Source organism: Falco peregrinus, chromosome 17 (genome assembly GCF_023634155.1).
Source record: "Falco peregrinus isolate bFalPer1 chromosome 17, bFalPer1.pri, whole genome shotgun sequence".
NCBI classification, from domain to species: domain Eukaryota; kingdom Metazoa; phylum Chordata; class Aves; order Falconiformes; family Falconidae; genus Falco; species Falco peregrinus.
The window spans coordinates 2,813,207-2,826,621 of record NC_073737.1 but is presented as its reverse complement, the minus strand read 5'-3'; positions in this window follow the sequence as shown (position 1 = coordinate 2,826,621).

Here is a 13,415-nt window from a genome sequence, read left to right as displayed (position 1 = left end):
TCACTTCTTCTTTCAACGCGGGGCCGGGGCGGGGGGGGGGGGGGGGGGGGGGGGCGGGAAGAAACCTCAGTTTGACACAGAGATGAGCTATGGATAACGAAAGTTTGTGGAACCATGAGAAAACTCTTTAATCCCATTAAATCTCTCCCAAGAAGTGAATAACTACTGTTTGTTTATCTTGCCAAAGCCCCTTCGGTTTTCTGGGGAAGGACCGTCAGCCCCAGCTTCCCTGTAGGCATGAGCATCCTGTCCGCAGCATCCTCAGCTTCTGTCACCGCCTTGCCCTGTGCCCTGTGCCCAGCCTCGCCGGCACGTGAGGCTGCTCCAGCTCCTGCCTGATCCCAGAACAAGTTTGCCTGGGGCTCAACAAGAAATCCCCAAAGGGCTGCTGGAGCAGAGGCCGTAAATCTGATTTTTTTTCTTCATTGCTTCTCCACCAGCAATCTGCTGTGAGACCATGGGAAGATTTCTGCTCTTTGTGATGCCATGCTCTCCATGGGTAGCTGCGTCTCTGGGGAGAAGACCAGCGCAAGACTCGATCCGTCCCCTTTCAGCCCTGCTTTAGGTGGAGCTTTTGCAGGGCATTGCCATTGCTCTAGCTCCCCACACCGCACCCTCAGGATTGCACCTTTAGCAAAGATAATATTGGCCTCTGCACCAAAACGGAGAGAAGATGGATCAGCCTTCTCCCCTGCTACCCCCTTGCATGGCAGAAGACAGCTGTACAAGTGCTAGTTTCAGTTCTAGAGCTGATAAACCCCCTTTCTATCATTTCAGGCTGCAAAACATCTAAATTGAAAGTCAAGGGAGGTTTGTACACACATGCTTAGGGCTTTAAGCCAAGCTGCATCAAGTAACCGTTCTCCAAACATGACCGATGATTATTTTTTTAGCTTGACATCTTCCCGTTGGGTCAGATGTTGGCCCTGTCTCTGAAGATTTAAACTCTTGCAATGAACTTATAGCAAATCCTGTGAACACCTAGAGGTTTTCAGAAGCCCCTTTATTTTGTGGGGTTCTATATCAGCTAAAAAAAAAAAAAAATCCTATTGAGCTTCATTGTCTTGTTTTTCCCCTCAGCTCCCACTCTTGATTGTTTTTCCAGCCAACACTCATTGAAGGCCCATAAATAATCGTGTCGGAGCTGCAGGCATCTTCCAACCCTTTTAATTTTTTTCCAAAAGCCCCAGATACCATCTAAGCTGACTGAAGCCAAGCACTGTGAAGGGCTGGTGAACTTGAAGCTTTCATTGCCTACAACCTATAAAGGAACAGAAAGCCAAAACTTATTTTTATTGTGCCCAAAGGGGATTCAGATCAAGGGGTTTGGATGAACTTCCCTGTCTATCTTTACTCCAAGTACTCCTTTCTTAAAACAAAGTAGATAATTTACTAGTGATTTGGGTGATAATGTGGAGCCAAATTCTTGGTGGTTTCCTTCAGTGAGTTCTCTCTGCAGAGAACTGTGTTCTGGTGACATTTCAGCACTATGAAATAGAGTCAGGGACAGATCCTGCTCATGGCACTGTACCTGGGGATTACATCTGCTCAGGAGGGCCAGCAGGTCACCAGATTGAACACGAATGCCAGGTAGGAGAAAATCCTCCTGAAATTTAATGTGATGGCAGATAAAGGGATGATCACCTGGTGAACAATGGGAGGATTTCAACAGCTTAGCTCTTTCTCCAAATCATTAAAAAGACATTAGGTCCCTTATTTTTTCCCCCCTCATGCCTGCATCCTCTCGCCTTTAGCATGGGGACAAGGCAGAGAGTCTCCTGTAGTGAGCAGAGTGAAAAGAACAAACTGAGCACGGGAGAAGGGTGGATTTCCATCGCACGTCCCAGAATACGTAACTCTGGCGTGATGCTGGCATGAAGGAAATCTCTTTTGCTTCTAAAAGTGTCCAGAAGCGTTTTGTCCAGAGGTTGAAGCACGACTTCCACTAGAAAGACAGGGGAGGGCATGCCCGCCTCGGCAGGACTGACCGCTGTCTGCCACCTCCACCCGGGAAGGTGCTAAACCCAAGCCCTGGCAATGTCAGTGAGGATCTCCAACTCCAGGATCAATGTAATATCTCAACGGACCAGACCAGTGTCTACACGCATTTACCTAAACACTCAAACCAGCATCATGTACGAAAATTACCTTTTTTACCAACATACCCTGTAATTCTGAAGTTTTCTTCCTTCGCTCCCATCGGTGACTGAGCCATGTATCCATCATACTCCAGCTCGTCTTGTGCTCCCTGGGCAAAACAGTAATTTGTAGGCTCACAAGGTGCAGTTAGAGACCTACCAGGTTGAGAATTTGGCATTTGGTTATTTTAATTTGTTATTTTTGTTACAGAAAGAAAAATCAAGCCGGAGTTCCCAGTTGACCTGCCCTCTGGCCCTTTAAATTGAGGTGGGAAAGGAGGAAAGGGTGTTTCTGCCAGGCTGGGTGCTTGTTGCCTGGCTCCTGGGGCTTACAGTCTTTCTAACTGGTAAGTTTGTAGGATTTCTGGGATTTTTTTATAATTGCTCTTTTCCTTTTTATTCTAAAGAAGAGGCCAGGCCCTCAAAAGTTACAGTTTGGAGTGGTTTTCAGTGACAGGCAAAGCTCTGTGCAAGGTTTTTCAGGTGCATCTGGTTTGCTACATGCTTGTGACACTGGGTGGTTCGATTCACAGAAGGGGAAAGGTAATTTCTCAAAGCACTTTTTTATGGTCTTTGTCCTGTTGTTGTGAAGGGCTCTCGGGCCCCCGAGTAGCTGGGTGGTGCTGCTGTTATTTGCTGCCCGGTCTGGGATCTGGTGGGATCTCTAAGAGCATCTCCGTGCTTAGCTCTGAACCCAGGTGGGACCTCAGTGAATGTTATAACACATTTTCCTCTCGAACAGCTTGAACTGTGACTAGAGAAAGCAAACAAAGGAGGGAAAAACAGGGGCACAAACAGCGATACGAGTGGCCCGAGGGTGTGCAGAGGGGTATCGCTGATTCTCAGCTGTATTTTCTGGCCCATTTACCTGTGTCTTGCTCTGCCCTCATCCGTGGGGTGATGCCATGGGCTCCGTCTGTGCGCAACACAGGCAAATCCAGCTGAGCTCCCTGGGCAATGAATAAGAATGTATTTGGTTAACTTTCTGCATTTTCAATGTTAGGGGTTTTGCCTCTTCAGGAGATTTCTGATAACGAGCTAATTTTATTACTTGATTAAAGAAAACTGATGAGGCCCCAGCGTAAGGGCCAGCATCTCCTTAAACTACTGTACCAAACAGGGGCGCAGATATTACAGCGTGTAGCTGAAAGCAGGGAAAAGGGGGAAAAGGGCAATGTGAAAAGGGATTCTCCCCTAACAGGTGGAAACTGAGGCAAACCGATACTCCAGACCTGATCCTGCAAACATTCACATGTGTGCTTAATTTTAAGCACGAGTGCTTCCTTAAAGCCAATGATTTAAAGGATTACTCGTGCTTAAAATTAAATACACATGTATGGATCTGGGGAGCGGGATCTTCAGTCTTGCTGTGTGTGAACGAGCCACTGACTTGGAAGCACCTCCGTGCTCCTGTAACTCTATCGCATAGTACATTCCAGAACAATCTTATCAGCAATGTCTAGGGGGTTGTATGGCACCCAGCACAACAGATCCCTGCAATTATCTGGGGCCTCTGCTGTGCTAGCACAGGAAAAGCCAAGCATTTAACTGTGCCATTTCCATCCTTGTCATCTACCTGCACCTCTGGGGGCTCTGAAGTTTTGTTTTGTTTTTAAGATCTGTTCCAGCCAGGGGGCAGAAGCTTAGTCTCACCCCATTTTATCCATCCACCCTGAAAGGGTTTTCCTTTAAAACCTTCCCATTCTGTCACTTCTATTGTTTTTATGTGATGTAAGTAACCTCGTTGGGTCTGCTTGGAGGCTGGGAATAATGGCTCTGTGCAAGACTGAGGGCAGCTTCTGCCAGTTGAGATGTGCTAGCAAGGAGGAGGACATTGGCACTTGGCAGAAAATAATACGAGTCCCAACCCCCAGTTATTAAAAACGGGTCTCAATTTGAAGCACGAGGCTTTTATGTTCTGTTTTAAACCCTTGCCTGGCTTAAAACTGCATATTCTTTATCTTTATTCATGTCTAAACTCTTTTTTAAAATCCTCCTACGTGTCTTCAACAATATCTTGGAATAATGAGTCCCACTGTCTAATTATGAAAGATTTTTTCTCTCAAAGCTTTTTAAAAAAAAAAAAAATCGTGGAGAAGTTGTGAAAACCCCACAGTACCTCGGTAACAAGAACTCCAAACTCTGCTCTGAGCTGGGTTGTGTGTGATTGGTATCATCCCCTCCCAGCAGCTTATCACCAGCTGCTCCTTTACAGAAACCAGAGATGGAAACACTGCACTGGGCACTTGGAAAAAAATCCGGAGTGGCAGCCCCTACCCGGAACGCTCGGTTTAAATGCGATGTGGTGCAGTTTACCTGCTTCTGGAGAACAGCCCTGAAGTGGCAGCATCTTGGGTACCAGGTGTGTGTTCCTAGCAGATCAGGGAGGCAAAGGCATGCAATTTCTCAGCAGGAGCCACGTTACCAGCGTGGCTTCCAAATTAAAATCTTCCACCCTGCCTCATTTAAGGCAGGGAAAGGGCAGCCTGTTTTCCTTGCAGCTTTCTCCTCCAGCTAGCCTCTATGCCACTGGATAAATTTCCCTAGCTCTGGATTTGTCTTGCCCACCTTTATTGTAGGTGTCAACATTTCGCAGTGCTCAGCCTTTCCAACGCTGCTGGAAGCTTTTCCCATTTCTGCTCCTCTTGGACTACGCAGTGCCCCCCTTCCCCCCCTCCCCCTCCCCAAGCAAAGGGAGATGCTGCAGTGGTCCGGGGTGTGGGGTGGGGGAAATGGGGGAGGATGTGGAGCGGTTCGGAGGGGGTCAGCACCGGAGGCTGGGGTCAGGCTGGGTTTTTTCTTTCTTGAGAGAATTTCAGGAGCTGCAGCAGCATCTGGGGCTGAGTCCACCACCCTGGACCACAGACTGTGATTCCCACCCTGAGGACAGCAGATCTGTTCTCTGCCTTTCTCTGTCCTTCAGGTGATGCAGAACAAAGCAGCAGCTCGGGGTTGGTGTCAGCCCTTTCCACCTGACCACGCCCTCTGTTAGGGGTTACTGTTGGGGTTTTTTTCTCCCTCCCCTTCCCAGTTTCTTTCCAGTCTACCAGCATCAGTACAGATGCAGCCATGGGACCAGCTCTTTGTTTCATCTTTGTCTCCAATCCGATTTTCCAGGGGGATGGGAGACCTGGAAAAGTCATTCTCTGCAAGGTTTGCAGCTCGAAGTGGAGCTCACGATTCGCTCGCCCCTGCTCCCGGGTGGTGGGATGCTGTGAAACTGGGCAGCGCTGGTAGTGCCTGACAAGCAGCAATCGGCTGTGCTGCGGGTTTTATGTAACGTGGGAGAATAGGGGAACCCAGTGTCTGAGGAAGGAAAATCGCTTATTCCATAATGACTGTTCCGCTGCCTAGTACAGAGTGGAATAATTAGGGTTTCTTTTCTCTTTAATTAGAAAATGGCAAACATAGATTAATCAATTACAAATGCCTCTTTATACTGCAGTGCACTGCAATTAACATTACTTAAATGTGTTAACAAAGTAGGAGGCCTGTATTTGTAAAGCAACTTCTCACTGCTTTTTCTTTCCCCAGTTTCCCGGCTCCCAACATGTCTGAACCCTTTCCGTTTTCCCTTTCTGCTCTCACCCCTGCTCCTTCTGCAGAGATTTACCAGTTCGAGATGAGATTTTAAAAAAAAAAAATTATATACCGCATAGAGTTAGCGCAACTGCTCTTTCCAAAAAAGCCCTTTTTGGCCAGGCTTGGGGGGCTGGAGGGATTAACCCAGGGGGAAGAAGGGGAATCGGCATGTTCGCTGGGGTCGCACACTACAATAGCGGAGTAAAATCCAGGAAATACAATAACTTGATTCATTACTCGTTTCTTACGCCGCTGCCAAAAGCGTGATTAAGTCACAAAGAGTTCGATTAGGGACACTGGGTAACAAAACCTCGGCTCCATTGACATGGTCTATTTTCAGAGTACATCTAGTGCCTGTGCTCGCCGCTACGGCCTCTTCCTCGGCCGCATTTAATAGCCGCCACGGCCAAACAAAAGTAGCGGAGGAGCGAGTAGGGGAGGGCGAGGGGAAGGTTGGGGGGGGGGAGGAAGCCGCTGCTATTCAAGAGGACAAATACCGGAGCAGCAGCCATGGAGGGAAGGCAGGGTGGTCCGGAGGCTGGCACCCAGGGGTCTGCTCAGCACCCCGCCTTGTGCCGGGTGCTCACCTGTGCCCGCGGCGGGAGCGGGGCTGGGAGAAGCGCCTGTGTCTCCATCCATTGCTGCCATCTATTGGGAGGAATCGGCTCGCTCTCACCCCCATCCCCCTGCAGAGCCGGCTTTCGGCACGAGCATGGGACTTCCAGCCGCGACCAGCCCCTAAGGGATTACAGCGCCGTTGACCTTGACGTGGGTCCTTCGATCCACAGCGTTGGAGGGCATGCCCCTTCTACAGGTGTTTCTTTCCTTGGGTCTTTGTGAAACGTGTGGTAGCCCCAAATTGCCCCTCCTGGACTCCCCAAGTGTTGGCAGCACGGTTCGGACGGAGGCAGCGACAGCAGGGCTCGATAATACTTCATTTTGTGGTGTAATGGCAGTTTTGCGCCATAACGAACAGCCCCGTGATTGTAACAAGCAATAGGATGTAGCAAGCAAAGGGACGCATAGGAAGCACTTGGAAGCAAGCGATCTTAAATTTGGATGCTCCAGCACAAATCTGGTCCCCCCACACTGGTTCTGCATTGCTATTTTGGATGGATTTGGGGAAAAAAAAAACCCACCGTGGTGACTGGAAAGAAACCTGTGGCCTGTGGATAGGGAGAGCTCTGTGCACGTGGTGTGTGTGCTGCTCCCCCGGCAGCGCCCGTGCCCTGGCCAGGAGGTGTAGAGCTGTAGCAAGCAGCTCTCAGGTTTCTGTAGGTGGTTGTCTGCTCCTTTCATCTCTACTGTAACTTAAAGACACTTAGCACCTTGGATCTGCCCCAAGATGAAATAGGTAGAGCAGGGAATGATATTGCTTGCACATTCATCGCAACACAAAGCTAATGGAAAAACAGGTTTTGCTGTTAGGTCACATCTTTGTCTAGGTGAAGACCGAGGCACAGTTCCGTGTTTTCTGCCCTGCCTAGTGGTCCTGCTACTTTTTGGCTTTTGCTTTGTTTTGCTTTGTTTTGCCATGATCCCTCCAGCTCAAGTCGGTGGAAGGGGGGTTTATGGTGACACAAACACGCGCCTCCCCACCTTGCCAAGAGCATCCCCGTTCTCCGAGAGGTGGTCCCACTCCTCTCCCTTCGACTGGTGGCAGGTTGTCCCCTTTTGTACCACCCTCGGTGCTGGCTGGTTGCAAGATGCTGTCTTTTAGGGGGTGATGGGCACTGCACCAAATGAAACAGATGCTCCTTCCCAGCAAAATCTCTCAGGGACTAGCCAAATGCAGCAGCAGCAGCGCTCCGCTCTCTTGCAAAGCAGCTCCATTCAAATTCACAGCTGGTGGGTTTCTACCTCCCGTATCACCACACAGCTCCTCCGAGCCCCTCTTGCTTCTGCCTGAAGGGTAGGTACACAGGTTGCTGCTCTGCCAGCATCCGAGGAATGGGGCGTTTGGCTCCAGCCCCGCTTTGTTTGAAGGGGTGAGGGCAGCATGTCACATAGTGTACCTGCATCACTCGGCTCTATAAAGAGCTACCTCATAAAACAGAAATCATTTCTCTGAGAGTTCCTTGTGTGCCACCTGTGCTTTGTCCTCTGTCAGCACATTTCCCTAAGACCTTAGATAAAAATGAAAAAGGCTTTTTATGGTTTAGTTCAAAAGATTCTGGAACCGACTAGGTGAAAAAGCTTCCATCTTCATCCACCGCACACGCACTGCTCAGTGGCCTGACTGCCAAAATCTGCCCTGCCCAAGAGGGAGAACACCTGCAGCTCTGTACGGAGAGATCTTTCCTACTGTGGTGGCCTTCTGATGAAGGACATGGACTCTCTGGACCCCAAACGCTGGTAAAGCAGGAGCCTCTGTGCTGTGCCGCAAGTGGTTGGTTTCCACCTGATGATAAAGCTTACGATGATAAATGCACTGAGCTACCTGCTGGCGTGGGCCCCCAAGGATGGACCCCGCTAGCTTTCTACAGAGTTTTCTTTTTTTTTTTTTTTTTTTTAAATGAGCCAGTATGTGCTAAGTTTGAGATGCAGCTCGTTAGGGTGCTAGCTATCAAGTATGTGGTTTCAATTTGGGATCTTGCTGGCCATCCTCCCGGGAAAGATGCTTTGAACTGAAGCAGCGGTATGTGGCTCACCACAGCCCTGCCGACGGCAGCCGCCAAAGCCTTTGAGAGAAGAGGCAGAGAGCGGAGCTGCCCCCCTGCTCCCTTCATGCCCCTCTGTCAGGAGGAAGCAGGGACCACAGAAACGCGCTGGGGGCAGGGGGGGGGGTGCTGAAGAACTGTCTCTTCTCCCAAGATACCAGCTCACTTGGAACAAAAGTGCGTGTGGGAGGGGTTGCATCTTATATGCTGGAGGATGCAAAACCAGCTTTGTTTCCAATGTCACCAGCGATGATTTTGGAATTGATAAGGCTGAGGCAGCTGGCATTTCCCAGAGCAATGAGGAGTGCTGTCGTGAGGGCGAGGAGGGAAGAAGAGCCAAAGCTGGGATGCCAAAGGGCTGATCCTGCTTTGGAAAAAGATGGGATGAAGCGATTAAGTATGAGTGACCGGGAACGGGGCTCTGGAGTTCTGTTCATGCCTCTAGGAAAGGATTTTGATCTGCTGGTGAGCAGTCAGGGGCCAGACTCCCTGGGTCCTCATCTTACTCTGGTTACATCTGTGCATCAGCTTCCCACTCTGTAGAATGAGGAGGGAAGGCTTCCCCTCGAAAAAAGTTTGTGGGACATCATTACTGAAGTAAATTTGAGTGTTGGAGGGAGAAAACATACTATCTTCTTCATTTCTTGTGTTGACGCAGATTTTTCACTGTGTGGTAAAGATTAACTTGTCAGTCGGGCTTGTGTTTATCCTCTTAGAAATAAAAAGGCAAACTGGATCAACACATGAATGGAAACAGGGTAAAATCAAGTTTTATTGCACGTTCAACAGTAACACGTGCTTACCATATCGTATTGTTTATGTGTGTTTAAGTAGCATAGTGTGCATTTATATAATAACTTAATTGGAAAGGGGTTATGCTCGGGGAGATTAACTCTGTGGTGTTGCATGCTTTCAATTTCCTGGAAACATGTTCAATGCAGTAACTCCTGCTTAGGCCTCTCTTATTTAAAAAAAAAAAAATGTTGAAGATAAAATCTCCTAAAGATGCATTTTGAACCTCTCGTATATGGGATGGGCTGGATCTGACCAGGATAACCTGGAAGTGCCAATTGCTTTTTCTGCGTAGGGGTACGTGGGCATTTTGTTGCAGGCATGTTGGACTAAAAATCTGTATGTTTCTTAAACAGGAAACATTTACTAAAGAAATAACTTGCAACGAACAAACATAAATAGACTTGCACATAGCTTGAGTTCCAGCTTTGTCGTCTTTGTTTACCAGGAATTTGTCAGACAACTGCTTGGGGCTCTAATATAACCCGTAGAGACTTCAGGCAGCTACATAATATATTGCAAGAAAAACTTTATGCAAGGCATCTCCTGCCCAGAAATTCACAGCCTGTTCTAGTGCTTTTTTTATTTCTAACCATAACCGTGTTGAAAATCTCACCTTGTTTAATAACTGGCGAAGGTGGGTATGTTAACTGCTCGCTGACACTGGGTCACCCAGGGAACATCTGGTGGTCCCCTGGTCATGCGCTGTCCTGTGTGGGCTGTCACCAGTTTGCTTCCCATTAAAATAAAAAATAATAATAAATCAAAAAAAAAAAAAAAAAGGTAATTAGTGCAGAGTGCAGCTCACCAACGCAGTAGACTACCAGTGAACCTAAGCCTGTAGATTTTACATTATTTAACTCCGGTGAGGACACTGTGCCCAGGTCCCTGGGTTCAACGTATCCATAGGTGTTAGAGGGTGTTTTACGGCTGTGGGGTCACAGCTGTCCCCTCCAGATCAGGGGACGTTTGGCTATAAGGAGAAGCCTTTTGCCACGCAGGTAAAGACCCTGCGGCTGAATTTGGGAGGGGAGCGGGGCTGCCTGGATGCTGAGGCTGATGCTGCCTTTGCAGGCAGAAACGTGTAACAAGTGCAGCTCTATTCAGCCCTTTTAATGAGGAAGCTGAGGCTAAAAGGCTGCCGGGGCGGGGGATGGGAAGGCAGGCACAAGTCTGGCAAACCCTTTGAACAGTTTGGACCAGCAACTGAAACGTATTTAACCATTAGATATGAAACTCCAGCCTTTCTTCCCCCACCCACCCCCCTCCCCCTTTTCAATTAGCAGTTGGTCCCCAGGCTAACAGCCTGCTGATTCACTCCCAGCGGCCGTACAGCTGATGCTTCATAAAGTCTCTGTGTTAATCTAATCCCTAAATAGCTCTGGTCTCCATCACGGTCGCAGCGGAGATTTCGGTTCCAAATTGTAATTTTATTCTTGTAGCCTCTGAAAAGTCAATAGGTTCCTGGAGGCGTTGCCCGCCCGTTGGGCGGCTCGGATGGAAAAGGGCTATTGTAAACCCGATTTAACATGCCCTTCGGTATGGACGGGGCATGACCCAGAGCCTGCCGAAGGCAGAGGGGCTCTCCGAGGGCTTGGAGTGGGCTTTGGGAGCGGGGCTGTCACAGGCTATTCTCAGGTTCTGCCTATATATTTAGATGGGATTCTGTGCCTCCATTAGGGCCTTTGGCCGCTGCTCGTAACCCGGGTCGCTGAGCGACTCTGCATTCTTTGCATCCTTGCCCAAATTTGCACTTTTATTCCCGGAAGCCATACTGAAGTGCCGAGCTGGCGTGGAGGGAATGATTCTGCAGATTTTGCTGCGTGAGCTGGCTGCCTGGTGGCATTGTACACTAAAATAACCAAAACTCCAGGCTATTTTTAGAACTAGAGCATTCTCAAAAGCTTCCTGCCTTGATTTCCCTACCTCCCCCAGCTATTGTTCGCTACTTTGGGCTACACTGTTGCTCCAGGAGTAGCCCCAACAGCATACCTGCCCCGGGGGAAAAAAAATTTCAATTTCTGTGACATGCACGGACTCTGAATTACATCGTTGCACCCATACCTCTTTTAGCCAGCTATTAAGTGCTGTTAATCAGCTAGCCTTCATCGTGGAGCTCTTTGCTACTCTGGATCCAGGCTGTCGTGAGCATTTTCAAGTGAGACCAGACTTGTTGCCTGTGATCTTTGGAAAAGATCTAAGCAATTTTCACTTACTATTCCAGACCATGTTCTCTCTCATAAGCCCTATCTGATAAGCAGGAGGCTTTCAGCGCAGCTCCGAAATCCCTCGCAATAATACCTGCAAACACCTATCACACACCATAAGAAGTTCTCCTGAAGAAGAGAGACAATCTCAGCTAAAAAAATAAATCAGGAGCTTCCTGGTATAAGATTGCTAAAAGCTTTTCAAAGCTCTTTGGATTAGCTCTTGGGTAGCTATTGCAGGGGTCGCTGCGGAGCAATTGTCTTAATTTGGGGCAACCTGGGCACCAGCCAAATTGTCCTGTAGCCCCACAGATGGTTCCCCAGTTTCAAAGCCTTGCCACCAGCTCAAAAGCACGGTTACTGTAGGGAAGGACAGGGAAGGTTGGAGGGGAGTGGGAATTTTCAACCAATTTGGCCAAAAGGTAGAAGAGGGAGGATACAGATGACGGTAAAATCTATCCAGTCCTTCAGCCCTGCTTTCTGGCCAGCGCGGGTTGGTTTCCAGTTGTCTCGGGCTTTGTCCAGCCGTGTCTTCCCTATCACAAGAGGTGAAGCTTCGAATTACTTGGCTAGCTTGTCCAGCCAGCTCTTAAAGATTTCAATCTTAAATGAGCAACTGGTGAGTGGCTGGGTGCTGCCACGGGGCAGACGGGGGTCCTGAGCAGCGGTGGCCGGAGCCACCCACCTGGGTCCCTGCAGTGGGAAGGCAGCTGGCAGGAAACGGGCCCCTTCCTCAGCGTACGAATAAGTATTTCCTTGAGCGCAGGGATTAACAAAGTCTGGTTTCCCACAGATTTGTGTCTTGTGGGCAATTGTTAATTGCGATTGAAGCATTTCCCACAACTGGGGCATTTGTACATCTCCCTTCCCCCTCCCTCCCCCATGGAGTCGCTGGTACCCAGTGAGGGGTGGTCAGATGCGGTCGGTTTTCAGTGGATTTTAGGGTTTTCTTCTAACAACTGTCCTTTTCTAACAACTCACAGAGGTGATGGGGAGCTCTGAGGTGTTGATGCCCCCACTGAATGCAGCTGAAGGTGCCCAGACAATTAAAACGGTCAGCAATGGGCACGCACCCATGCACATCCAGCCTGTCTGTGGAAACGTCACCTTGTTAAACCAGACTAAAATTGTTAAGGATGGGTTTGAAAATCAGGGCAGGCTTCATAAACTGAATTAAGTTTTAGTTAACTTAGTGGTTTGGAGGGAGTTTTTGGTTTTGTTTTATGGGTTGGGTTGGGCTTTTTTCTTCGTGGTGGATTTTTTTGTTTTATGTAGAGCCCAGTCTCGAATTGTTGAATGAAAAGCATGCAGGATTAAATTCTGTTGATCTTGAAATGAGGATTGTGGGCATTATCCTGACTTGCTTAGTATAGACAGAGCCGGACCAAAATCCTGCTTTTTGCTTTACGGTCTAGTTGAGAGGCTTGCTTCTTGCTGTTGGCCATCTGTTTGTGGATCAGGCCTAAAGTCGCTGTATTGGTTTCCCAACTGTCACGTGGGGATAAAAGATCTGCTTTGTTCTATTCAAATTTAAAACTGTGAGCTAAGAAGATGCAGTTTCCCAGAAAAAGTATCCTTGGCGTTTAGGTGTTTGCCATGGACAAAGCTGCTGTGTTGGGAGATGTAAACCAGAAACCTCCAGCTTAAATCTCCCAGTCTAGGTTTGAACTGGGGCAAGTTCCCAGTTCATATGAGGCCTTTAAGATGCTTCTTCTTATGGCTGCACACCAGATAAGTGACAATTAGAAAAGACAATCAATTTGTGGCTGCTCTGGTTTTAGTTTCCATCTGATGCAACTGCAATCTGGAAGACGAATCTTAATTTAGGACTACAAAGGGATTGTTCTCTCAGAAGATAACACGCTGCCGGCCAGGCTGTTATCGGCCGTGGAAATTGATTGTCCCGTTTAGTGATGTCTCTACTTTTCCATAGCTGGTTGGGAAGGAGTCGCTGGGAAGCGAACTGAACCGAGGATGTGGATGCTGTGATTGTTGCTGGGAGAGGACGACTTCTCCCTTCACCTTTGCAGGCTCCC